The sequence below is a fragment of the Coregonus clupeaformis genome, chromosome 5 (genome assembly GCF_020615455.1).
Source record: "Coregonus clupeaformis isolate EN_2021a chromosome 5, ASM2061545v1, whole genome shotgun sequence".
NCBI lineage: Eukaryota > Metazoa > Chordata > Actinopteri > Salmoniformes > Salmonidae > Coregonus > Coregonus clupeaformis.
In genome coordinates, this window is record NC_059196.1 from 24,458,436 (window position 1) to 24,470,204 (window position 11,769).

General features: G+C 47.2%; 1 pseudogene; it reads right to left on the bottom strand.

Annotated features, from left to right (window-relative positions):
- Positions 1-489: 489 nt before the first annotated feature.
- LOC121567130 lies at positions 490-11,270 on the bottom strand (annotated as a pseudogene).
- Positions 11,271-11,769: the final 499 nt, after the last annotated feature.

The following is an 11,769-nucleotide window of genomic DNA, read 5'->3' on the forward strand; positions in this document are numbered from 1 at the left end:
AGAAACGTTCAATGTTCTTGAAAACGTTCCGCATTGATTGACCTTCATGTCTTAAAGTAATGATGGACTGTTGTTTCTCTTTGCTTATTTGAGCTGTTCTTGCCATAATATGGACTTGGTCTTTTACCAAATAGGGCTATCTTCTGTATACCCCCCTACCTTGTCACAACACAACTGATTGGCTCAAACGCATTAAGAATGAAATAAATGTTTACTTTTAAGAAGGCACACCTGTTAATTGAAATGCATTCCAGGTAACTACCTCATGAAGCTGGTTGAGAGAATGACAAGAGTGCGCAAAGCTGTCTTCAAGGCAAAGGGTGGCTATTTGTAGAATCTCAAATATATTTAGATTTGTTTAACACTTTTTGGGTTACTACATGATTACATATTTGTTATTTCATAGTTTTGATGTCTTCACTATTATTCTACAACGTAGAAAATAGTAAAAAATTAAGAAAAACCCTTGAATGAGTAGGTGTCCTAAAACTTTTGACCGGTAGTGTACATACACGTCTCCATATAATTACATATTAGAACTTTAAGAGGATCTAATTCATTTCGGTTTAGATACTAATATAATAGTAATTTAATAGGATATCTGTGCATGCCTCTGTCTGGGCAACTTTAAGGGTGAAGTGTGCACTCATACAGTCCATCTCGTGGATTTAAAAGGAATGGACTGGTGTAATGAATATGGTGGAAACACCCTGCAGACATGTTCGCACCAATCCAAATTGTTTTATAATATGCATGAGGGGGAGTGCACACTTCTGGAGAAGGGTAGAGAATCGGAAGGCAGCTATAGATGTTCTGCACCACACACTTCTTCTGTCATTCTGTCACTACCAGGTGAAGATGACTTTATAGAGGAAGCCATCATTGGTCTAAACTAAAAAGCCTCGGTCTGAGCTGTAAGGCTCGTATCTCACTCTGTATCCCCTGGCCTCCACATCCATGTTGATGCATTCCATCAGGTCAATGGCAGTCGGAGGGGCCTGTAGCACACATGCAAACGATTAGGGAGAAATGCACATACACACTAATCAATCATAAGTAAAGGTTACTTGCGTAACCCTGGTTCTATGCGTAACCCCGGTTCTCTGAGAATATGAGTGAGAATGATGTCTCACTATGGGATTCGCTGGATAGGCGGATCACTACGGAAAAACCAATCACACAACGTCTGTCAGAGACAAGATAGGTCGAATGACGTATGAGGTGAGCCCCTCCCTCTTCATAAGGCGCCACTCGCCCCACCCTATGGTCAATGTCAAGCATGCCTCTTCATTGCGCTCTTGCGAGCAGGGAAATGCGGTGAGACATCACTCATTCTCAGAGAACCGGGGTTATGCAAGTAACCTAGTTATCTTTCAAATACTTGTTTCAATGTCTCACTATGGGATATGCCCAACTCCCGTCTCACGGTCCGACATGATCACCCCTCAGAGGCGCCGACACTGAGGACAGTATGCGCCAAAGAAGGTGCAGTGACATCCAGTCGGTAAAACCTTAAATGTATGTGGGGTGGCTAGTATAACAGCCTCCACTATCCAATGGGATACCCACTTCTCAAAAACACACCACTTGTTCCATACACTGTAGAAAAGGCTCTCGCACTCTGGATAGTCCCAAGGACTCTGAGTGGCAAGCCTGTCGCATTCAGATTCATCCTCTCATGGGCCAGACCAGAGGGCAATGGTCCTGGGGTAAGGTGGAAAATCTCCACGTTCACTTGGGTCAAAAGATCCCTATGTAACAGTAGCTGCCAGGGCTGGTTGTAAAGCAGGAGAGTGATCTCTGCCTACCAGAGCTTCCCTAGCTGTCAAGAGGCTCTAATATGAGTGATAAGCTTTGTTCCCTCACTCTGTTTACCAGGAGGGGGAAAAATCATAAGACATCACTCTTGCCAGGGGTGTGCTAGAATTTCAACCCCTAGCGGTGCGTTTTAACCACTTGGGGATGGAGTCTCCAAACAAATAAACACAGGGTTGGGGCTTCTAACAGTCTGGGAGTTAGTCTGGACAGACGCGCAAAGCGGGCTCTCTAGATGTTGAAATACGTCAGTGCATGCCGGTCTTGCGCACCCCAGGGTGCAACAATGCTGCAGAGGGGTAGAGAGTGTCTCAGTAACTAGGACACCTTGTAAAGTGTCAGAGGCATATGAGCAGAGCATTTTTTTCAGAAGAAAATGATTGATCCTCTTGGACCGTGCCCCTAGTAAGCGGCGACAGGTATGGCTATACCGTGTCACCGAGCGGGGCTATCTGCAAAGAGAGAGCAGCCGGTGGAATGATGTAAGCCATCAGACGGTGTAGCTGAAAAGGAAGAAGGAAACATACTGGTTACCCAGACGTCCTAATCAGTGCAGTAGAGCAGCTATGTGTCTGGTCTGTCTTGGCCCTACTCCGAGGAGGGTTAACAACAGCAAAAGTATCCTCAGCCGCTCACTCCCGTAGGAGGTAGAGCGGGCAGTGGCCCGACTGTGTGAACCCGACTGCGTGAACCAAGCGCAGGGTAGAAAAGGGACAAAAAGAAAGCCTGAGCGTTGTGGACTTGGGAGAACCAGATAGCTGTTTGGGGCTCTGTCGCCTGATAAGGGCGCCATTCCACCCGCTCTCTTTTTTTTAACCAGAAAGTATAAGTAATGAAATCCTGTACTGACTGTCCTCTAGCTCCATAGAGGGTTCTCCATCAATTGAGCCGAGATGCTGTTGGCTTGCTGACAAATCCCAAAAAACAAGTGGGCTAAGGGAGTTTTGTAGTAAGCCAAGAAAGCCTGTTCCCCAATGGAAACCAAACACATGAAACCTCAGGGATGAACTGCGTGAGAGCGACAGGAATACAGAGAGGATGGGAAAGTGTTGTTAGGTTTTATTCCCTGCCTCGCTTACCTAGAGGAGGAGCACTCGAGAATCTGTTTACTGTGTTCGCTAGCACGCAATAGACAGTTTGGGGCAAAATTCTGCAGGGCATGGGAAGAGGAACATGATAGATAGCAACTGGCAATCTGTCATCCTGCTCCATTTGTCGGATGAGACCAGAGGGAGAGCGGACATGCAGACTTTCGCCCCAGGCTGGAACCTGAGAAGGCGCAGAGGGGAAAGTATAGGGGAGGGCGGCACTTGGGGGTAAAGTGCAGCTCCTCTATTTTCCCGTTTGAGCAAGGCCACGAAAGTGAGCTGCTGCACAGGGAATATATACATTTTATTTTTTACGCAGAAGTGCCTCCCCACTGCCACGTGAGGTGGAGGAATTACTTACGTTAAACCCGAGAGAGAGGGTAGGGCAGGGAGCTGTAAGCTTTGCGCCCTAGGTTGGCCGACCCCTCTTGCCTCCCCTTAGGGGGGTTAAGAGGGCGGAACCCTGTTGCGGCTGCAGCAAAGGACTGTCTACCTCCAGGTTTGCCCTGGTTATTGGCAGTTTGCTGTGTCGCCTGGGAGGGGGGGGGGTCAATGTAAATAGTCCGGGAGAACATTTAATTAATTGATCAGCAGTCTTATGGCTTGGGGGTAGAAGCTGTTAAGGAGTCTTTTGGTCCTAGACTTGGCGCTCCGGTACCGCTTGCCGTGCGGTAGCAGAGAGAACAGTCTATAACTTGGGTGACTGGAGTCTTTGATAATTTTTTGGGCCTTCCTCTGATACTGCCTAGTATATTGGTCCTGGATGTCAGGAAGCTTGGCCCTAGTGATGTACATTACCCTCTGTAGCGCCTTACGGTCGGATGCCGAGCAGATGCCATACCAGGCGGTGATGCAACCGGTCAGGATGCTCTCGATGGTGCAGCTGCAGAACTTTTGAGGATCTGGGGACCCATGCCAAATCTTTTCAGTCTCCTGAGAGGGAAAAGGTGTTGTCGTGCCCTCTTCACAACTGTCTTCGTGTGTTTTGACCATGTTGGTGATGTAGACACCAAGGAACTTGAAACTCTCTACCTGTTTGTTGGAGTCGTGCTTGGCCACGCAGTCGTGGGTGAACAGGGAGTACAGGAGGGGACTAAGCATGCACCCCTGAGGGGCCTCAGTGTTGAGGATCAGTGTGGCAGATGTGTTGTTGCCTACCTTTACCACCTGGGGGCGGCCCGTCAGGAAGTCCAGGATCCAGTTGCAGAGGGAGGTGTTTAGTCCCAGGGTCCTTAGCTTAGTGATGAGCTTTGTGGGCACTATGGTGTAGAACGCTAAGCTGTAGTCAATGAACAGCATTCCCACATAGGTGTTACTTTTGTCCAGGTGGGAAAGGGCAGTGTGGAGTGTGATCTGTTGGGGCTGTATGCGAATTGGAGTGGGTCTAGGGTTTCCGCCATGACCAGCCTTTCAAAGCACTTCATGGCTACCGACGTGAGTGGTACGGGGCGGTAATCATTAAGGCAGGTTACCTTCGCTTTCTTGGGCACAGGGACTATGGTGGTCTGTTTGAAACATGTAGGTATTACAGACTGTCAGGGAGAGGTTGAAAATGTCAGTGAAGAAACTTGCCAGTTGGTCCGCGCATGCTTTGAGTACACATCCTGGTAATTCGTCTGGCCCCGCGGCTTTGTGAATGTTGATCTGTTTAAAGGTCTTGCTCACATCGGCTACGGAGAGCGTGATCACACAGTCGTCTGGAACAGCTGGTGCTCTCTTGCATGCTTCAGTCTTGCTTGCCTAAAAGCGAGCATAAAAACGGCATTTAGCTCGTCTGGTAGGCTTGCATCACTGGGCAGCTCGCGGCTAGGTTTCCTTTTGTAGTGCGTAATAGTCTTCAAGCCCTGCCACATCCGATGAGCGTCAGAGCCGGTGTAGTAGTATTCAATCTTAGTCCTGTATTGACGCTTTGCCTGTTTGGTCGTTCAGCTGAGGGCATAGCGGGATTTCTTATAAGCGTCTTGATTAGTGTCCCGCTCCTTGAAAGCGGCAGCTCTAGCCTTTAGCTCAGTGCAGATGTTGCCTGTAATCCATGGCTTCTGGTTACGAAATGTACGTATGGTCACTATTGGGACGACATCATCGATGCACTTATTGATGAAGCCAGTGACTGAGATGGTATACCCCTCAATGCCATTGGAAGAACATATTCCAGTCTGTGCTAGAAAAACTGTCCTGTAGCGTAGCATCATATGACCACTTCCGTATTGAGAGTGTCACTGGTACTTCCTGCTTTAGTTTTTGCTTGTAAACAGGAATCAGGAGGATATAATTATGGTCAGATTTGCAAAATGGAGGGCGAGTGAGAGCTTTGTATGCGTCTCTGCGTGTGGAGTAAAGGTGGTCTAGAGTTTGTTTTACTCTGGTTGCACATGTGACATGCAAGTAGAAATTAGGTAAAACGGATTTAAGTTTGCCTGTATTAAAGTCCCCGGCCACTAGGAGCGCCGCTTATGGCCTTATACAGCTCATTGAGTGAGGTCTTAGTACCAGCATCGGTTTGTGGTGGCTTTCCCTAACTTGCCTTCCCATGACACCAAGTTGTCAGAGAGTGAATGGAGTGAATCGAGGCTATCCATAACCTCACCCCAGCTGTGGGAAGCGGAATCTCAGCCTTGGCCATTGGCTTTGAAGTGAGAGAAGGGGCAGAGACAGAGGTACGTCTGAGCCTCCTCCTCAAACCCACCCTAGTCAGCATTTTGCAGTGATCCCAGGACTCGGGGTCGTGAGTGCTGACTGAGCATGTTCCTTCCAAGCAGTTGACGAATAAAAGGTGAAAATCCTTCCATGCAATAATGGAACCCCAAGCGCAAGAACGTGGTGGTTTGAGTGCTTGGATTGGTCTGACCTGGGACAGGGTAACAGTAGCCATTGTATAGAGCCTTGCGGCTAATGGCTAACTAGGGTGAGTACAGTATGAACGCTATAGCCACAAGGCTAGTAAGGCATTAGCTAGCTAGCAGCTACCTTGCGTGGCTAAGGTGCGCTTTAGCTAGCACAGTGCTAGCCGAAGGAAACCGTGTGGGAGCAATGTTCGACTTCAGGCTGATATTCTCCCACAAAAGTGGAGCCATGAGGCTAAAGCGGTCGGTCGGTCTAATTAATACAAACGAGTGAACCTAGGTTAAACTAAACGATAAGGGAGCTAGCAATACTACCGTTGTACACGTAGGAATGCTAGTGTGGTTAGCTTGCTTTCCAGCAAGCTAGCCAAGTTAGCTTATGCTTTGCAGCGTGGACTAACCAGGTCTCGAAAGTTAGCCGTGTGACACATTGTGTGATTGGTTCTTCCGTAGTGATCCGCCTATCCAGCAAATCCCATAGTGAAACATCGAAACAAGTACTTGAAAGAGAACCCCCTGTTAAAGAGGAACTGTTGTGAAAAAACAATGTTTCCAGTTGAAAGTGCCTTTGAGGCATTGGTAGTAGTCATATACAGTGCCTTCGGAAGGTATTCTGACCCCTTAACTTTATCCACATTTTGTTACGTTACAGCCTTATTCTAAAATTGATAACATTTTAGCAAATGTTTTACAAATAAACAGAAATACCTTATTTACATAAGTATTCAGACCCTTTGCCATGAGACTCGAAATTGAGCTCAGATGCATCCGGTTTCCATTGATCATCCTTGATGTTTCTACAAATTGATTGGAGTCCACCTGTGGTAAATTCAATTGATTGGACATGATTTGGAAAGGCACACACCGGTCTATAAAAGGTCCCACAGTTGACAGTGCATGTCAGAGCACAAACCAAGTCATGAGGTCGAAGGATGTCTACAGCATTGAAGGTCCCCAAGAACACAGTGGCCTCCATCATTGTTAAATGGAAGTAGTTTGGAACCACCAAGACTTCCTAAAACTGTCCGCCCGGCCAAACTGCGCCATCGTGGGAGAAGGGCCTTGGTCAGGGAGGTGATCAGGAATATGATGGTCACTCTGACAGAGCTCTAGAGTTCCTCTGTGGAGACGGGAGAAACTTCCAGAAGGACAACAATCTCTGCAGTACTCCACCAATCAGGCCTATGGCAGAGTGGCCAGACGGAAGCCACTCCTCAGTAAAAGGCACATGAAATCCCACTTGGAGTTTGCCAAACAGCACCTAAAGACTCTCAGACCATGAGAAACAAGATTCTCTGGTCTGATTAAAACAAGATTTAACTCTTTGGCCTCAATGTCAAGCGTCACATCTGGAGGAAACCTGGCACCATCCCTACAGTGAAGCATGGTGGTGGCAAGATCATGCTGTGGGGATGTTTTCAGTGGCAGGGACTGGGAAAGATGAACGGAGCAAAGTATAGAGAGATCCTTGAACCTGCTCCAGAGCACTCAGGACCTCAGACTGGGGTGAAGATTCACCTTCCAACAGGACAACGACCCTAAGCACACAGCCAAGACAACGCAGGGGTGGCTTTGGGACAAGTCTCAATGTCCTTGAGTGGTCCAGACAGAGTCCGGACTTGAATCCAATCAAACATCTCTGGAGAGACCTGAAAATAGCTGTGCAGCGACGCTCCCCATCCAACCTGACAGAGCTTGAGAGGATCTGCATAGAAGAATGGGAGAAACTCCCCAAATACAGGTTTGCCAAGCTTGTAGCGTCATACCCAAGAAGACTCAAGGCTGTAATCGCTGCCAAAGGTGCTTCAACAAAGTACTGAGTAAATTTCAAAAAGCATGTTTTATCTTTGTCATTATGGGCTATTGTGTGTAGATTGATGAGGGGGATTAAAAAAAATATATACATTTTAGAAGAAGACTAACATAACAAAATGTGGAAAAAGTCAAGGGGTCTGAAAACTTTCAGAATGCACTGTACATCAATTATTAAGTACAGGTATATACACACACACACACACACAACCCCCAGTACAGGTACACACCTTCCACGGTCCGAACCGCACCACCTCCTGTTCCTCCAGGTTGTTGATGGCGTTGTCATAGCGACCCAGGTTTTCAGAACACACACGATGACAGCAGAGTGACGGGCGGCGATGGCTTCCGCTCGGGCCACTCTCACCAACACCTGGTAGCCATACAACAGTGACCATAAATAATATATCATATTTATCAGTGACATTGTAGAGGTAGTTTTATTTTTTTAAAGGAGTGGGTCAGTCCCACGCCATTCACATTTGTGTTTATTGGACAGGATATATAGAGGAGTGGATGGAGGAGAGAGAGTGCTAGAGCAGTTTTCAAACCCATGCTCGCCGCGGTAGTTCAGTACATGTAATCCAGAAACAGCGGCTTAGACTGCTGGATCACCCCAGGTCACAGGGGTTAGGTATTGTTATTATGTCAGGGCCATTGTACCTCCAGGTTCTCCAGGTATTTGGGGACCCTGGAGATGAACTGCTGCCTCCCCACTGTTTCTCCAAAGTCCTGCAGCTGCTTCACCAGGGCTCAGATGTCATTGTGGAGAGCCTCCTGGTAAACCTGTTACACACACACACACACACACACGTAGGACTCTCATGTTATGAATTGTTGTAACTACTGGGGGTAACAGGTCTCAGGGAAGGTGACATCAATGCACGATGGGCTCGCTCATTGGTTCAGGGTTCTGACATATGGGCTTGTGTACGTGTCACAAACCTCTAGAACACTCTCTGTGGGCAAGCGCTGGGTGCGTAGGAACTGAAGAATGGCTCCGAAGTGCGTCCCGTGGCAGTCGATGAAGTAGCGTCCCTTGGCGTTGGTGGGCAGTTTGGGTTGCTGACCACTACTGAACATGGAGGTCAGCTGGGAGTCGGGGTGTTGACGCAGCGCAGACGTGGTGAACACATGACCACCCACGTTCAGCTGCACTACAGAACAACTCTGGGGACAGGGAGACTGCTAAGGTTAGGATAGGTTAGGGACAAGGAGGGATATAGGTTAGGGATAGGGACTATTAGGGTTAGGACTTCCTGATGGGCCTCTCCCAGGTGGTAAGGGTAGGTAACAACACATCTGCCACGCTGATTCTCAACACGGGGGCCACTCAGTACCCTCCTGTACTCCATGTTCACCAATGACTGCATGGCCAGGCACGACTCCAACACCATCATTAAGTTTGCCGACGACACAACAGTGGTAGGCCTGATCACTGACAACGATGAGACAGCCTATAGGGAGGAGGTCAGCGACCTGGCCGTGTGGTGCCAGGATAACAACCTCTCCCTTAACGTGATCAAGACAAAGGAGATGATTGTGGACTACAGGAAAAAAAAGAGGACTGAGCATGCCCCCATTCTCATCGACGGGGCTGTAGTGGAACAGGTTGAGAGCTTCAAGTTCCTTGGTGTCCACATCACCAACGAACTATCATGGTCCAAACACACCAAGACAGTCGTGAAGAGGGCACGACAAAGCCTATTCCCCCTCAGGAGATGGAAAGGATTTGGCATGGGTCCCCAGATCCTCAAAAAGGTATACAGCTGCACCATCGAGAGCATCCTGACTGGTTGCATCACCGCCTGGTATGGCAACTGCTCGGCCTCCGACCGCAAGGCACTACAGAGGGTAGTGCATACGGCCCAGTACATCACTGGGGCCAAGCTTCCTACCATCCAGGACCTCTATACCAGGCGGTGTCAGAGGAAGGCCCTAAAAATTATCAAAGACTCCAGCCACCCTAGTCATAGACAGTTCTCTCTGCTACCGCACGGCAAGCCGTACTGGAGCGCCAAGTCTAGATCCAAAAGGCTTCTTAACAGCTTCTACCCCCAAGCCATAAGACTCCTGAACAGCTAGTCATGGCTACCCAGACTATTTGCATTGCCCCCCCACCCCATCTTTTACGCTGCTGCTACTCTGTTTATTATTTATGTAGTCACTTTAACTCTACCCACATGTACATATTACCTCAACTAACCGGTGCCCCCGCACATTGACTCTGTACCAGTACCCCCTGTATATAGCCTCCCTACTGTTATTTTATTTTACTGCTGCTCTTTAATCTTTTTTATTTTCTTAACTGCATTGTTGGTAAGTAAGCATTTCACTGTAATGTCTACACCTGTTGTATTCTGCGCATGTGGAAAATAACATTTGATTTGATAGGTTAGGAACAGTTAGGGTTTGAAACAGTTTGGGAAAGGACTAGGAACTGTTAGGAAGAGTAAGGTCAAGGCCCACTTCACCTATTCTGTGTACTTTCACTACACATCAATGAAGCACAAAAACATTAAATTCATTCTTTCAAATAAGCAATACAAAAAAAATGCATTTAATAAATGTAATGAAAGGGCAGGGACACCGCCTACATAACAATGTGGCACTCAGTCAGCAAGTGCATTTCTAAGCTATTGGTCTCCTGAGGTGGACTGCCTCCTTGTAAGATAAGGAATAGTCCACCTGCTACATGGTATATAAATACTGTAGTCTTAAGGATGTGCCTACCTGCCTGGTCAGCAGAGCAGCAACGCCCTCAACACTTGTCAGTATGAGAGCCAATAACTTTTAAAAAGTAAAGGCGTTTTTACAAGATATTCATTATCTTAAAGTAGGAGTGCTACTCTAGTAACAGGTCCCCTGTATAACCATTTCATGATGATATAAAGGGCAAAACTGTTCCTGGATCAGCACACCTATTTTAAAACGCTTCGTGAATACTGGCCCAGATTTGCGTAAATCGGTGACAAAGCAGACTGTATCCAGGACCTAGAGAGGGAGATAACATTTTTGGCTACTTTACACCGTCTCAAGCAGAAGGTTATCGAGAAGCTGAAGCAGTTAACAAATAAGCAACTTCCTCCAAACATACCAGAGGCTTGAAATGAATGACTATGAACACTTCTTCCCTTACCAGTAGCTCCGGAGAAGACTGTTTGCCCCGCGATCTGCTGTCTGAAGACTCATTTTCCATCCTGACTGTTGTGGGAAATGTTTTGGGTGATGTCAACACGTCTCGCTATCGGGAAGTTCAGGGAACAGAGTGAGGGGATTCAATTTAGATGGCCCGGTTCGCAGAGTAAAAGGAGTTTACATCGGGTGAAAAGTGATTACATTCGTTTTGTGAGCCGGTTGCCCCGGTGTAGTGATACTGGTCTGTCGGGACTGATGGTTTGTTAACATCTGTAGCATTTTAGCTAAACTTAACTCAGCTAATGACAGAAGTGACGTTACATAGCAGGTTAGAAGGAACTAACGCAGTAGGTTAGGCGTTAACACAGCAGGTGAGTGAGAATAAACAGTAGCATGTTAGAATTAACGTAGCATGTTAGGATAATTAACGTAGCAGGTTAGGAGAATAAAGTTATGAAAAGGATTAGTGTTAGCTAAAGTGCTACAGTTAACTGTTAACCCCGATTTGACAACGAGATGAAGCTGTACTTCATCTAGCCACAATCATACAAACAAATGTGTTTACATCCCTGTTAGTGAGCATTTCTCCTTTGCTAAAATAATCCATCCACCTGACAGGTGTGGCAAATCAAGAAGCTGATTAAACCGCATCATTACACAGGTGCACCTTGTGCTGAGGACACAATGCCACTAAAATGTGCAGTTGTGTCACAACAATGCCACAGATGTCTCGAAGTTGAGGGAGTGTGCAATTGGAAATGCCGACTGCAGTAATGTCCACCAGAGCTGTTGGCAGGTAATTTAAATGTTAATTTCTAACATAAACCGCCTCAGTTGTTTTAGAGAATTTGGCAGTATGGCCAACTGGCCTCAACTGCAGACCATGTGTATGGCAAGAGATTTGCTGATGTCAACGTTGGGAACAGCGTGCCCCATGGTGGCGGTGGGGTTATTATATGGGCAGGCATAAGCTACCGACAACGAACACAGCTGCATATCATCGATGGCATGAATGCACAGAAATACCGTGACGAGATCCCGAGGCCCATTTTTTTAAGGCGTCTGTGACCAAC